The sequence below is a fragment of the Sus scrofa genome, chromosome 11 (genome assembly GCF_000003025.6).
Source record: "Sus scrofa isolate TJ Tabasco breed Duroc chromosome 11, Sscrofa11.1, whole genome shotgun sequence".
Lineage (NCBI taxonomy): Eukaryota > Metazoa > Chordata > Mammalia > Artiodactyla > Suidae > Sus > Sus scrofa.
Window position 1 is genome coordinate 17,639,255 of NC_010453.5, and position 14,990 is coordinate 17,654,244.

Consider the following 14,990-nt stretch of genomic DNA (forward strand, 5'->3'; position numbering starts at 1 on the left):
GTAGGACACAGAATTGGAGTAGCAGGACTGCAAAGAAGAATGCCACAAGTGCCATACTTCGGAAGAACTCACAGTCTCGAGGGGAAATAGAGTAGATGGAGCATTGCTTCTTACCTAGGACACTAATACTCTCACCCAGCTTCTGGCCTAAGTCTCCTGGTAAAAATGCCCACTTGAAGTGTTTAACCTTAGTTTTTAGAAAGATTTGATCATAATAGCAAACTATTACAACCAATCGCCACATCCTTGGTTAACCAACACATATGTAATTATTATAATTACTCCTTTAGATGTATGGAGAAAGATGGGTGTTAGCAGTTAGCAGGAAAGGAAGGAATCAAGTTACCAAGTAATTTTGTAGCTCCTCTCTACTTAAATATGTAAAAGGCATTCTTTGAGTAACCAGGAATCAACAAGACCACACGGCTGCTCCAGCTAGAAGTTTTGCTTCTTTTACTATCTATGCACTTTAACCTGGCATGCTGAAAAAGGACTGATTAATTCTATTCACTAATATTTCATGAATGGATCCTTTTCTCCCAGATATAATGCCAGCTCCTTAAAGATAAGAATTACGTACTTTTGTTTTGAGACTCCTATGAGCCTAGAGTGGGTTTTAACAAATATTTGCTTAATCTAATTAAAATAACGCATTTTGTGCCTTGAAATCCTGTGTCAGTTACATTACTAACTGCAGTACACTGCCAAATTAGTAATTAAACATGCTGTGCTTGGTTAGCACCAAATGATTTCTTTTTGCTGTTTTTTTAATATCCAAAGTGCTACTTCTGTTTCTCACAGCCAGTTCCTACAACTTTGGAATTTACAGTATTTTCATATTTCCATAATGACACCTGCTGGTAGGAGAAGAATGAATGAACTGCAGGAATTTTATTCAACTAGCTGTAGCCAGTCATGGTAAAGTCTGAAACAACTAACGTTTCTGCACATGCAAAGAGTACATTTCAGTGACTCCCAACACGCCAGCACTAAAAAATTGACAACATAAGGTAAGTACTATTTCCTTGCTGGTTTCCAACCAGAATCAAAACTTTTCCCAGTAATCCCTGTCCAAAGCAAAACTGCTGCAGTTAAGGGTAGTTGTGATTAAGGACCTTCATATTAGCAATTAACTTCTGTTAAGTATTCTACTCCGCGTGAGAGCTGGCATTTAAAATACGGCTGAGACTATCATTCCCTTAAACTTTTTCTGTTGTTTTACATGATGAATTAATAGATCAAGGTTTAAGTGGGCCAGAAGACAATGAATGGGGCATTTGCGTTGGTGGGAAACTGCATGTGTTGTCCTTTGAACGAGCAAGCCCAGCCACCTCTGGAAACACTGCTGGAAGCTTACGATCGGGGCCAGGTCTCCTCTAATACCATAAGAAGAGACATGGCTGCCACAATCACGTGCTCTGCATCAGGGACAGGATCATGCCTTGCTCTATCCTTGGTCTTCAGCACCCCTCCTGGCACACAGTGGGCATGGATGAATATTTTTAAACATGTGCGGCAGGGGGTGGGGGCGGGGGGTTAGCAGCCAAATAGACTACTTCCCATGTAGATCTCATCCAGACACCAAGACGTCAACCAGATTAAGTGGGTTCACCTTGACAACTCTTAAGTGAGTTTAGTTCACTCAGTTGTTTAGAGAGCAGGAAAATTAACCAAGAGAGCTTCAAATAAAATATATGGATAAGCCACGTGCACCCAGGTTTTTTAAACGATTAGAGGGTAAATGTAGGACACATATTACATAGACTCTTCACCAACGATTCCTCTTCATTAGAAATCAGTCATGTGGGAGTTCCTGCTGTGGCACAGTGGTTTAAGGATCTGGTGTTGTCTCTGCAGTGGCTCCAGTTGCTGCTGAGGTGCATACTCAATCCCCAGCAGTGGATTCAGGATCTGGTGTTGGCACAGGTGAATGCTGCGGCTCAGATTCAATCTCTAGCTTGGGAACTTCCATATACCGAGGGACTGGCAAAAGAAAGGAAAGAAAAAAAAGAAAGAAAGAGAGAGGGAGGAGGGAGGAAGAAGGAAATCAGTCATGTGTGCCAGGTACAAGGGGACAGAGGTAGTCTCAGAACAAGTTCTCTTTCTAGCTGCCTGCGGGTTAGAGTCCGCAATGGTCTTCACGCAGGTGACAGTCTACTTGTGACTGCCTGGTCTCTGCAAGTATGCTAACCTCTCAGAGGTCCCTGGACTTGCTTACATTTGATTTCTTTCACACCGAGAAGAAACAGCTTATCAGCAAAGTGTGTGAAGTAGACTGTCTGACTTCCCATTTGAAAAACATTCCCCTTTTCCTAAAACGTCATAACAAGGATGTAATAATCATGCTTATTAGTCACAAGTTGTAGTTTTCTTTTAAAAAGCGAAACCCTCTGGACATTTTAAAAGTCTTTCTTTTTACTCCTATGGTATGTAGATAGACTCTAAATCAATTCGATAGATACTTATGAACACCTGCTATATACTAGCCCTGGTAGGATCTGAAAGGAAAAAAAAAAACAGTATTCTTGGATCTCTCCCTTGAAGAAGAGTTCATAGTCTAGCCTCGTTAGCCCCGTTGGCTCTGTGGACTAACTCAGACCCTGAGAGACCCTAATTCAGTATTTAGTGAATTTCGTGTTTCCACTTCCCAACCCCCACCACACTATGTCTGCCTGCATGGGACTGAAGCAAATCCATCAGCAAGGTTGGACTATTTGTTCCAGGGTATGCCTCACAAAAAGCTGTTTGCTCATGAGGACAGCACACAAATGGCCAGCCCCTGTTCCCAGATTCCTGAGGTTCATGAAAATATAGCCCACGGCTTGGGGCTTTGCTTATCAACATTTTTTGATTGACAGATGAAGAAAAAAATTCATTAATTCAGAATTATCTAATCCTTGAGCCATACCAAATGCATGTCATTGTATGTGTAGGGGTATGTGGGGCAGGGCCGGGGGGGGGGAGAATTGGAACTTTTGGCGCAATGCTCTACACAATTGATGAAAGCACTTGATTCTTTGCTTTATAGAAAATCCCATCGTGATTCATCTTGTTTAGGGCTTGTTAAAGACAAGCGTCACAGGGGAAACCCCAGCTCTCTTTTTAATACCCTTTTATCAAAATTCATTTTCAAAAGATAAAATATTTCCTCCCCTGGGTCCCTGACCTAAGGTAAACCTGTGAACCATTCAAGAGAGAGGGAGGGGAAAAGGGAAGTAATATTGAGTGCTGATCATATGCCCGGCACTATGCTAAGTGTTCCTTTAGGTCTTACAATAATTCTGTGAAGTAGGATCATCCAAATTTTAGGGCTGAGGAAACTAAAGTTCAGAGAGGCTAAGAAACTTGCTGAAACCACACAGCATGTAGATGGCAGGATCAGGTTTTCTCCTTTCACTACAGCATGCTGCTTCCCTCTACACATGAACCCCCAGCAGCTACTGAATACACCCACCTGAGAGTGAAGGTATGGAGCAGAGCAAATCCAGGTTTTACAGGGCCTGAGGCTTATAAACATGGTGTGTCCCTTTCAAGGAAAATAAAACACAAAATTCAACACAAAAATCAATATGTAGGAGTTCCCGTTATGGCTCAGTGGTTAACGAATCTGACTAGGAACCATGAGGTTTCAGGTTTGATCCCTGGCCTCGCTCAGTGGGTTGGGGAATCTGGCGTGGCCGTGAGCTGTGGTGTAGGTCTCAGACGCAGTTCGGATCCTGCATTGCTGTGGCTATGGCATAGGCTGGCGGCTACAGCTCCGATTCGACCCCTAGCTTGGGAACCTCCATATGCGGCAGGTGCGGCCCTAGAAAAGGACAAAATAACCAAAAAAACAAAAACAATATGTATTAAGAATGAGGAAAGGAATTACACAAGTTATAATTTTTTAAAAAGATACCGCAAATATTTTCTTTCCATTTTCACTTTTGACTTTTAGTACAGATACATCTTTCCTCTCATATCTGAATTTGTGTATGAACAGTAATGCCGGAAAAAAATTATTCAGAAATTAAGACATACATGAGAACAATTCAAATGCTTCAATATTGCACTGAGTTAGATAACTGGATAATTGAATTCCTCTTTCACTGCATTCTGTGGCTTATTGATGAATATGTGAGAGTTTTGTCAAAAGAACACGTTTCTCAGGGTGTTTCTCAAGCTTTGGTGGCAACTTTGCACATCTTTTCCCCTAAAACCATCAAGTTTGCTGGGACAAGATGCAATGATACAATAAGATAAGATCCAGAATGGGACGCTGAAAACATGCATCTTCTCACACATTCTTGTGGTAGAGCCTACAGCCTATGCCCTACAAGCATGAGAATTCTGATAAAACCTATCCCATGCTATTCACATATATAGTGAGTTTATAATTGGATAGTCAGCATAATCAAGCATATTCTAGAGCAGAGAGAAATATTTGGCTAGGCATCAGTCTTCTGCTTGCAGTTTTATGTCTGCTAAAGGTAAGAATTTTCCACAGTTGAGTTTCTCGAATCTTGCTTCAAAATCTTTTTCACTCCACTACCCCTGTACTTTCTGTCATGAGTGCCAAAGGACTGGCTCACATCCTAAGGACCTCTGGCCCTCACCATGGCTCACCATCCACGCTGTGAGCCATCCAAAGCAGCAGGAGTAGTCACAGAAGCCATGTGCACCCAGGTGGTTATGAAAGGGGCCGCAACTACATAAAGCTATCCCACCACACTACCTGGATCCCCAATTTGACTTCCTCTTAGTCAGATCAAAAATATGCCTATCAATCAGATGGCATCTGACACATTGTGATGGAGAGGAAGTCAAGTGGACAGAGAAGGTAAACTTGAGTAACTGCACTTAAACCATTGTACTCTTGTAAAACTTAAAAACACATGTGAGTTAAAGAAGAGTCAAAGAACTGGAAAGATATTCCATGCTCCTGGATTGGAAGAATCAATATTGTTAAAATGGCCATGCTGCCCAAAGCAATCTACAGATTCAGTGCAATCCCTATCAAATTACCCATGACATTTTTCACAGAACTAGAACAAACAATCCAAAAATTTATATGGAACCATAAAAGACCCAGACCAAAACAGACATACAGACCAATGGAACAGAATAGAGAATCCAAAAATAAACCCAGACATCTACGGTCAATTAATCTTCAACAAAGGAGGCAAGAATATAAAATGGGAAAAAAGACAGTCTTTTCAGCAAATGATGCTTGGAAAACTGGACAGCTGCATATAAATCAATGAAACTAGAATACAACCTCACACCATGCACAAAAATAAATTCAAAATGGCTTAAAGACTGAAACATAAGACAAGATACCATAAAGCTCCTAGAAGAGAACATAGGCAAAACATTCTCTGACATCAACCATGCAAATGTTTTCTTAGGTCAGTCTCCCAAGGCAACAGAAATAAAAACAAAAATAAACCAATCAGACCTAATCAAACATAAAAGCTTTTGCACAGCAAAGGAAACCATAAAAAAAAAAAAAAGAAAAATACAACTTACAGAATGGGAGAAAATAGTTTCAAATGATGCAAGTGACAAGGATTTAATCTCTAAAATATTCAAACTAATACAACTCAATGGCAAAAAAAACCAACGACCCCATTGAAAAGTTGGCAGAAGACCCGAACAGACATTTCTCCAAAGAAGATATATAGATGGCCAACAGGCACATGAAAAAATGCTCAACATCACTGATTATTAGAGAAATGCAAATAGAAACTATTATGAGGTACCATCTCACACCAGTCAGAATGGCCATCATTAACAAGTCTACAAACACCAGATGCTGTAAAGGGTGTGGAGGAAGGGGAACCCTCCTACACTGTTGGTGGGAATGTAAATTGGTACAACCACTATGAAGAACAGTATGGCGGTTCTTCAGAAAACTAAATATAGAACTACCATGTGATCCAGCAATCCCACTCCTGACAAAACTTTCATTGAAAAAGACACATGTCACCCCCATGTTCACTGCAGCACTATTCACAATATCCAAGACACGGAAACAACCTAAATGTCAATCAACAGATGAATGGATTAAGAAGATGTGATATATTTACACAATGGAATACTACTGAGCTATAAAAAAGAACAAAATGATGTCATTTGCAGCAACACAGATGGAACTAGACACTCTTGTACTGAGTGAATAGAAAAGAGAAAGACAAATACCATATGACATCACCTATATTCGGAATCTAATAGATGTCATAAATGAACCTTTCTACAGAAAAGAAACAATCTCATGGACTTGGAGAACAGACTTGTGGTTGCCAACTGGGAGGGGAGGAAGTGGGATGGGCTGAGATTTTGAGGTAGTAGATGCATACTATTGCATTTGGAGTGGATAAGCAATGAGATCCTGATGTATAGCACGGGGAACTGTATCTAGTCACTTGTGATAGAACATGATGGAAGATAATGTGAGAAAAAGGACGTATATATATGTATGACTGGGTCACTTTTCTGTACAGCAGAAATTGACAGAACCATGTAAATCAACTATAATAGCAAAAATAATAATCTAAAAAAGGAAGAAACACATATATGATCCTGTGGGTATACTCATAACCTCTCTGATAGAGCCTTCATTATTTGGCTGCTGGTGACGGGCCACTGGTGTGGAAGAGACCACACTGTAGGAAAGCAGAGTTAGATGAGAAGCAATCCAAGGGTGGAGAGGTCAATGATGTGTCTAACAAAGTCTCTGGGTGCCCCTAGATATCAAATAAGACTCGGTTCAGAGCAAATGCCAAACAAGGGAGGAAGAGTAAAGGTCCAACAATCATCTATGCTTCAATGATTTCAATAAACCACATTCAGCCAGTGAAACTGAGAATTTCCCCCAAATGTTGCCTCCACCAGCCACTCTAAAAATAAATCAGAGACCAGAGTTCCCGTTGTGGCTCAATGCACTAAGAACCTGACTAGTACCCATGAGGATGTGGGTTCTATCCCTGGCCTCCCTCAGTGAGTTAAAGGATCTGGCCACGAGTTGTAGTGTAGGTCGCAGATGAGGCTCATATCTGGCCAACAGTGGTACCTCTGATTTGACCCCTAGCCCAGCAACTTCCTTATGCTTTGAGTGTGGGCCTAAAAAGAAAAAAAAAAAAAATCAGAGACCAATGCAGTACAATTTGATAATTAAGATTAGACTTTTTCCTTCTTTTTTCCTCCCGACTGGTAGTTTTTTATCTTCCTCACATGCATATAATGGGCCACTTTGTGGAAAACTTAGCGGAAAGCCTGCTGGAGATTGGAAAGTTGCGTTTGTTCTTTTTTCCCCTCTTGTCATCTTATCAAAACTTACATGTCCAGTTTCAGGGAAGACAAATTTGTTTTCATCAGATTGAAAAAATAAATATGATCCTTCACAAAAAGTATAAAGTCCTTTTATTCCATTTGATATTGCCTGTAGAGTTGACCCTTCAAAGGGAACCATTCATTAATTTCAGCTCCAAAGGACACACAAAATTGTTTATGTCTTATATCAACAATGCTTCTTTCCCCTCCTGTTGCTATCTGAATTGGGTGGGGTGGTCCAAAGAGCTTGGGAATGCCTCTATTCCCAAACACAGATATTTTTTAGGGGTGCACCCACAGCATATGGGAGTTTCCAAGCTAGAGGTTGAATCAGAGCTGCAGTTGCCAGCCTACAGCCACAGCAACACGGGATCTGAGCCCCATCTCGACCTACATCACAGCTCACAGCAATGCCGGATCCTTAACTCACTGAGCCAGGTCAGGGATCGAACTCGAATCCTCACGGATACTAGTCAGGTTTGTAACCCACTGAGGCACAATAGGAATTCCCCATTGTTCCCAGACACGGATATTCTGCACACAAATCCCACAGTCTAGCAGCTTTCTCCTAACCCCTACACCCAAATGCCTAATGCAAGCTTTTCTGCCAGTTTCGAGGTTGAAAGAAACCTGTGCTTGCTTAGGACTCTACAACAAAAGCACAGCACAGTTCCTCTTGCCATTATGCTGGCTCACAGAAGAAAGGAAACACAAAATTTAGTTTCTGGCTACTGTGTACCAGCAATGTTCACATGTGCTTCATACATACCCTTTTAAGGTCAATGCTACTGCTCATATTTTTTAGAAAAGGAAACTGAGGCTCAGAGAGATTAAGATATTTCCCCAAGATCTTGCGGCTGTAAAGCAGCAGGAGCAGTATTCAAACAGAAGATATCTAACATCTTGTGAAGTGGTACCTACAGCATGAAGTGGGGAAACCACGGGCTCGGGGCTTAACTCGTGGCTCTGCACAGAACAGCAGTGTGACCCAAGACAGATGACAGTGCCCCTTTCCTCACCATAAAATCGGGGTATGAATAGCACCCATCTCAGAGGTGCTGCAAAGGTTAAATGAGTAGCATTTGTTAAAGGCCAATACTTAAAAGATACTCCATAACTTTGTAACTTTCTCTCCTTCTCAAGCTTCTTGGAAGCAGAGACCCGGTCTCTTATCTTACACACACCCAGCCCTTAGCAAATATCTTCGGAAGTGACCCCCAGCCATGTCCAGTGCTTTCTGGCATTTTCCAAAGCCACACTGGTATCCTCATGCCCCAAATATTAAAATTCTCATTTCAATAAATTGACTGGATGATATACCTCACACATCAATGCAAATGAAGTAGAAAATGAGTGGGAGAAGCATTTTGCAATTTATTAAACCATCAGTTCCAGCATCTCTTTTTTATTAAAAAATATTTTAAGCCAGTGGAATGTAACAACTAAGTTATCAAACAAACCTTCTGAGCAGTATCAGGCCCCTACTCGTGGGTCAGGATGACATCTGATCCAGTGAGGCCTGACTTCTGTGTTTCTGAACCAGCTGCTCAGACACTAACCTAAGCGCGTGAATTCTGAAGCCAGTCCCCAGCCATAAATGAAAGCTACAAAAGAGTGAGAAATAGGGTTGGACCTACAAATAAACATTTTGGCAAGAATGGGTCCACTTCTCCCCATTTCTGCTTCAAACAGCCTTATTATCTCTAGCCTGAAACTCTGCAATCACTTCTCAGAGGAGCTTCTCCTCATCCTGCCTTTGATTTCTTTCATCCATTATCACACTGTAGCCAGAGAACTTTTAAAAATCAGACCATGTCAGTCTCCCAGTGTCCCACAGCTTTTAGAATCAAAACAAAACTCTTCATTATGATCTGAAGCCTAATGGGATCTGGCTTCCACTCAGCTCTTTATTCAGTGAATGAATGAATGAGAGATACAGCAAAGTACCACCTATGTAGGATGGAGCCCAGAATGTCTGCTATGAGACAGGTGACTATTATTGGTCTCACTTAAACTTTCTACAATGACTTGAGCACACTGGGATGTATACAGAACAACAAAGATAATTCAACCTCTGTACTTCAAGAGCTATATCCCAGGAGGTGGTTTTCCAAGCGTAGAAAGAAGGGAAGGGGTTCCCGTTGTGGCTCAATGGTTAATGAATCCGACTAGGAACCATAAGGTTGCAGGTTCGACCCCTGGCTTCACTCAGTGGGCTAGGGATCCGGTGGTGCCGTGCTGTAGTGTGGGTCACAGACGCAGCTCGGATCCCTCGTTGCTGTGGCTGTGGCATAGGCCAGAGGCTACAGCTCCGATTAGACCCCTGGCCTGGGAACCTCCATATGTCACGGGGGTGGCCCTAGAAAAGGCAAAAAGACGAAAAAAAAAAACAAGAAGAAGAAGAAGAAAAGGGAAGGGTCTTGCTTGGCAGCACTTGTTTCATTCTCTTTTTTCTTCTTCAAAGTTAGAGACAATGGCATGTGTCTAGAGAAAGCCATGAACAGCAATGGAAAAGAAACTAGAAGTGCTAGGGGAAAGGAGATTAGCACTAGGAGGAAGAGAGAGAGAGAAATCCATAAAAAGATAAGGAATGAGGCAGGAGGTCAGAGAAAGGCAGAAGCAATGAGGAAGAAAGAGGCAATCCATACATGGCGCTTCATCTCTCCCGACCTGAAACAACCATTTGATTGGAAAACCAGAAATCAAGGTGAGTCCCTGTGACCTCGGACAGACCTGTGACCAACCAGGAATGGACTGTAGAAGAGGACGCATGTACACTGGGCTCTCTGGGTACATGGACAGAAGGCAGGAGCTACTGTTGGTTAATGTTCTACAATTTCTTGGGGGGGGGGGGCTGCCCACAGCATACAAAAGTTCCCAGGCCAGGAATCAAACCTGCACCATAGCAGTGACAAAGCCAAGTCCTTAACCACTAAGCCTCCAGAGAACTCCGACCTGTATGACTTCCATCTCCATTTCTGAAAATAATTTTCCCATCAGCCCCCAAATTTCCAGAGACATTGACTTTACAAGAGCAACACCACAGGAGTGAGTAAGAGATGAGTCAGCCTTCTTCTGTTCTTCCTATCCCCTCTCTCACAGAGTTCCGGAGTCACAGACCACTAAATGAGGAGAGTGGACTATGGGTATTTCAGCTCTGTAAAAATCCCACTGTTAACATCCTTTTTCTCAACCACTCAATCATTGTCAGTACATGTATCATAAACTGTCTTATTCTCATTATTTCACTGGTTCAAGAATGCTTTGTCTCTCTTCATAAATTATAAGTTCCTTGAGGGTATTCCCTTTTCATTTGTATCCCCCACTGCACTCAGCACAGTGCCAGAAACATTCAAGAAAAATGCATGGCACTAAATACGATTCAGTGTTTTACTGTCTTCAAAAATCTTCTCTCAAAGACAAGAGACTTTACAGTCTGACATCAGAAGAAAAACTAAGAATCACAGCTAAAATGTCAACAGTAATTTCAATAAATCAGTGCACTCCCCTTCCTCATGTGCATAGCTGGTCTACCACAGCAGAAAGCATTCTGATACCCCATGATGGGAGGAGCACTAATAATAGTTCATCCCAGTTGCCATGTAAATAAACACTGAAGAGCTAGCTCATCAATAGATGTGCTGGAAATACTGATCCAAGCCTAAAAATACCACTTCCTTTTCTCTTCAAGAAACAATTTTCCAGGTTAATAGGAATATGCAAGGAGAACACTTAGGCCCATCAAGGTTGCTCAGAACTCTTGTAAGATTCATTATCTGGCTGTCCTAAGCTTTTCTCACACTTGTCAGGACAGGACTGAGTTGTCACTGTCATTGCTAATCTATTTAATTCTCAAAAATGTACCAGAATCCAAGACTGCAAGGACTACTCGTTCCTTTGGTCCAGGGTCAGAAATCACTAAATTTTTAAATTCCTTCCCCTGAGTCTGGACTTGGCTTCAGAATTCTCCCTGAGCCTGTGCCCCAACCCAAGCAGCCTCAACCAAGCAAGGTGAAGACTTGAGATGAAGCCTTTTCCGATATATAGGCTAAGGCCTTCTAATCTCCCATGAAGAGCTACGGTAAAGACCAAACTCCAAATCAGGTTGTGAAATAGTTGCATTTGTTTTCAGTGACACCTAAACCCTCTTTACTGGAGTTACTCCTTTGTTACAGTTACCCTCAGCCCCAAGGAAGCCATCATTCTAGAATGTTTATGCTACTAAGTCAAGCTGCCAGCGTTCTGTGCTGCGTGCCTACCCTTGCCTGACTTCCATTAATGTTACTATATTCTCAGGACCTTTCTTCTTCCAACTTCTTTCTCTATTAACACCTGAATATCTACCATTCTACTCTTAATTGCCTAGAAAACTGCTTAGTTGGCCCATTAAAATCCCCTAAGCTAATGTGCTAATACTCCACCTTTGAATTTACCAGAGCCCTTCTTGGAAACAACGGCCTGAATGACACTACCGGGAAAGTTTCAGATGTTAGTGTTAATTAGCTAGAAGAGAAATTCGGGAGCCCACTTCTTGTCATATCTCCTCAATTTTCTCAGAGCCCACTCAAGAACTCTCTTTTTCTCTTTCTTCTTTTTTCTTTTGCCTTTTTAGGGCTGCACCCTGGGCACATGGAGGTTCCCAGGCTGGGGGTTGAATCAGAGCTATGACCACCCTACTACACCACAGCCACAGCCACACCAGATCCAAGCTGTAACCTACAACTGCACCTCACAGCAACGCTGGACCCTTAACCCACTGAGGGAGGTCAGGAACCGAACCCGCATTCTCTTGGATACTAGTCAGTTGGTTACTGCTGAGCCACAATGGGAACTCCCACGAACTCTTTTTTCAATCAGTGACCGCCCTCAGATTTTTCTAGATCCATTTCAGCAAAGCCAACCTAACCACTATATAAGAACATAACTGATAAAATATCTAAAAATGCCCAAGAAAACCTAAGGTAATTTTTTTTTAAAAAGCACATGATTTCTATGAGCCTTTGGGTACATGCTAACATGAAGAGTTTGCTAGAACCTTCCCCACTCTCCCAAATTTTAAATCCTGCATCTATAAGCATCAATCTGGTATCTTCCAGAAGCTGAATAAACTAGCTATCCAATATCACTTAGGGTAAGTGGCTTAATATTTTCACCAGATCTGAATAGGCCTAGACAACAAGGAGTAGGTGGGGATGAGCGTGTATTTTCATTCCTTTCATGAGCCCTATTCTCTGTGGACTGGTTGTTTCTAAAACTACACACAAAAAAAGCTTTAACTGCATGAGTAATTTTTGTGTTGTGGTATATTATTATTCACTTTAATCATGCAACTCAAAAATGACTTACAGGATTACAAGAGAGTAGTATAAAGTTTCTAATACAATTCAATGGCCCTTAAGTAAAAACATGAACACCATCAACTGCAGTTATCCTGTGCAATGGCAGAAAACTGTCAAGCTCAATTATGTGAAAATGCAAGTGAACTGTTCAGACAAGCTCCTCACCAAGCCTTTCCATTGTTCATACAATAGAGGATGCTTAAGATCAAAACTCTAATAACATTAAATCAGTTTTCTGAATAAAACATGCTTTTCAAGTCAGTTCAACACAGCCCTTCTCTGTCCTGGTATATATGTATATAAACATTACAGTAGTTATTCCCAGGAGGCAGATCATAGAAGTACTCGCCAATCGAAATTTGTACATTCCAGGTGAAGCTGGAGAAAAATCCTGAGGTAAATTTACTAGTGAAGAGTGATGTGAGAATGCAAAATACTTGAGACACGCACACCTATCCCCATCTGTCAATCCTGTTTTATTAACTGTAATCCACTTCCTTGTATACTTGCTCAATCGATGCTTTGGAAAACTGAGATTAACATTGAGCACATAGTAAATGCACCCAAAAACGTTTGATAAATGAATGAATTCTTAAATACACTAAGGAGCTCCAATAAATGTAGAAATTTCACATGTAGGACCATACTTCACTTTCTTCAAAAATTCTATTACTACTCTTCTTGGTAATTACTCTGCTTAGAGAAATTTCTCTTTTTGAAATGTTTTAAGGCATTTATCTTCCAACAATGAATTAAATGTTGGTTAAGCATCTGCACATCTATACAATTTAGATATAGCATGTAGTTTTTTACTATTTCATAGATTTCATAAAATGCAAAGGTTATATAACCTTGCCAGTGTTAATTCATGGGAAGACAAAGATAAAAATGTATAAGTTTTGTGTTTTAGCTTATTTCACATTCTGATCCATAGCCCAACCAGATTTCCTAATGAAAATTTCCCTCAGTTGGTACCTCAAATATTTTAATTTTAAAACACAAATGATTTTGCCAGTATCACTGCTTTAGAAATGTGTTCCTCCTCATTGGTCTCTGTCATGATCTCCTCTGGATATAGTTCAATTAGATGCATTCTCACTTTTTCACATTAGCCTGTTTTTGTAAAAGTTTGAAAAACTTTGAAAAAGAACTATAAAACGTTTTCACTGTCAATAGGGGGAAAAATGGATTGCTTGAGCCAGACACAGCTCCCTGTAGAGCTAACCTTTTGATCCTGGAATCCTTTCATGCACTTAAGTCTTCTCTAGAGTCAATGGAAGTGTTGTGTCTGCAAGGGCAGCAGGATCAAGTTCAGTCTCTTCTTTAGTACTCTGTAGCCAAGTGGGGTAGCCAGCTGAATCTGGTTTAGTTAAAAAAAAAAAAAATTTCCTGATGCTTTGAAGTTTTGGGGGCAGTGTAATAATATCAGGATTTGTAGGAGGTTATTTTGCATAATCCTTAATAAGATATTCTTATGGCTTCAAAAACTTTGTGGGATAAGAGATGCAAGAACCTCCAGTACCCATATGAAGTATTTTTTAAAGTGCTGGGTAGAAATGACCTGAAATTCATTTCAGGAAGATGTGTAAATTACAGGGCCATCCAACTGTGTGTCCAGGCAGGAATGTACCTAAAACCATTCTTTTTTTTTTTTTTTTTTTTTTTTGTCTTTTGTCTTTTTTGTCTGTTGTTGTTGTTGTTGCTATTGTTGCTATTTCTTGGGCCGCTCCCGCGGCATATGGAGGTTCCCAGGCTAGGGGTTGAATCGGAGCTGCAGCCACCGGCCTACGCCAGAGCCACAGCAACGCAGGATCCGAGCCGCGTCTGCAACCTACACCAAAGCTCACGGCAACGCCGGATCGTTAACCCACTGAGCAAGGGCAGGGACCGAACCCGCAACCTCATGGTTCCTAGTCGGATTCGTTAACCACTGCGCCACGACGGGAACTCCCCTAAAACCATTCTTGATAGATGGATTTCTACCCTATTTTTCAAAAAAAGAGCTATAACAGCCCTCAAAAACAGTCTCCACAGAAAGTAGAATGGTGGTTGCCAGGGGTTGGGGGAAGGAGAAAATGGGGAGTTACTGTGTAATGAGTACAGGGTTTCAGTTTTACAGGAGAAAAACAGTTCTAGAGATGGATGGTGGTAACAACTGCACAACAATGGAGCATATTTAATGCCACTGACCTATACACTTAAAATCATTAAAATGGTAAATTGCATATTATATGTACTTTAATCACAATTTTTAAATAAATTCAAAATTAAATTTTAAAGGTATTCAAATGCTTATACTACTTAGAAAAATTACAAAAAAAAAAAAAAGGAATTCCCGTC

General features: G+C 41.0%; 1 long non-coding RNA gene across 1 annotated transcript in view; it reads right to left on the bottom strand.

The window, feature by feature from the left end:
* The window catches only part of LOC102166061, an 85,475-nt gene extending 71,218 nt beyond the window's left edge, over positions 1-14,257 (bottom strand). The window contains exons 1-2 of the long non-coding RNA XR_002336665.1: positions 13,876-14,257; positions 3,455-3,526 (exon numbers count right to left, since the gene is read on the bottom strand). This is a non-coding gene — a long non-coding RNA (uncharacterized LOC102166061). The remainder of the gene's footprint in view (positions 1-3,454; positions 3,527-13,875) is intronic.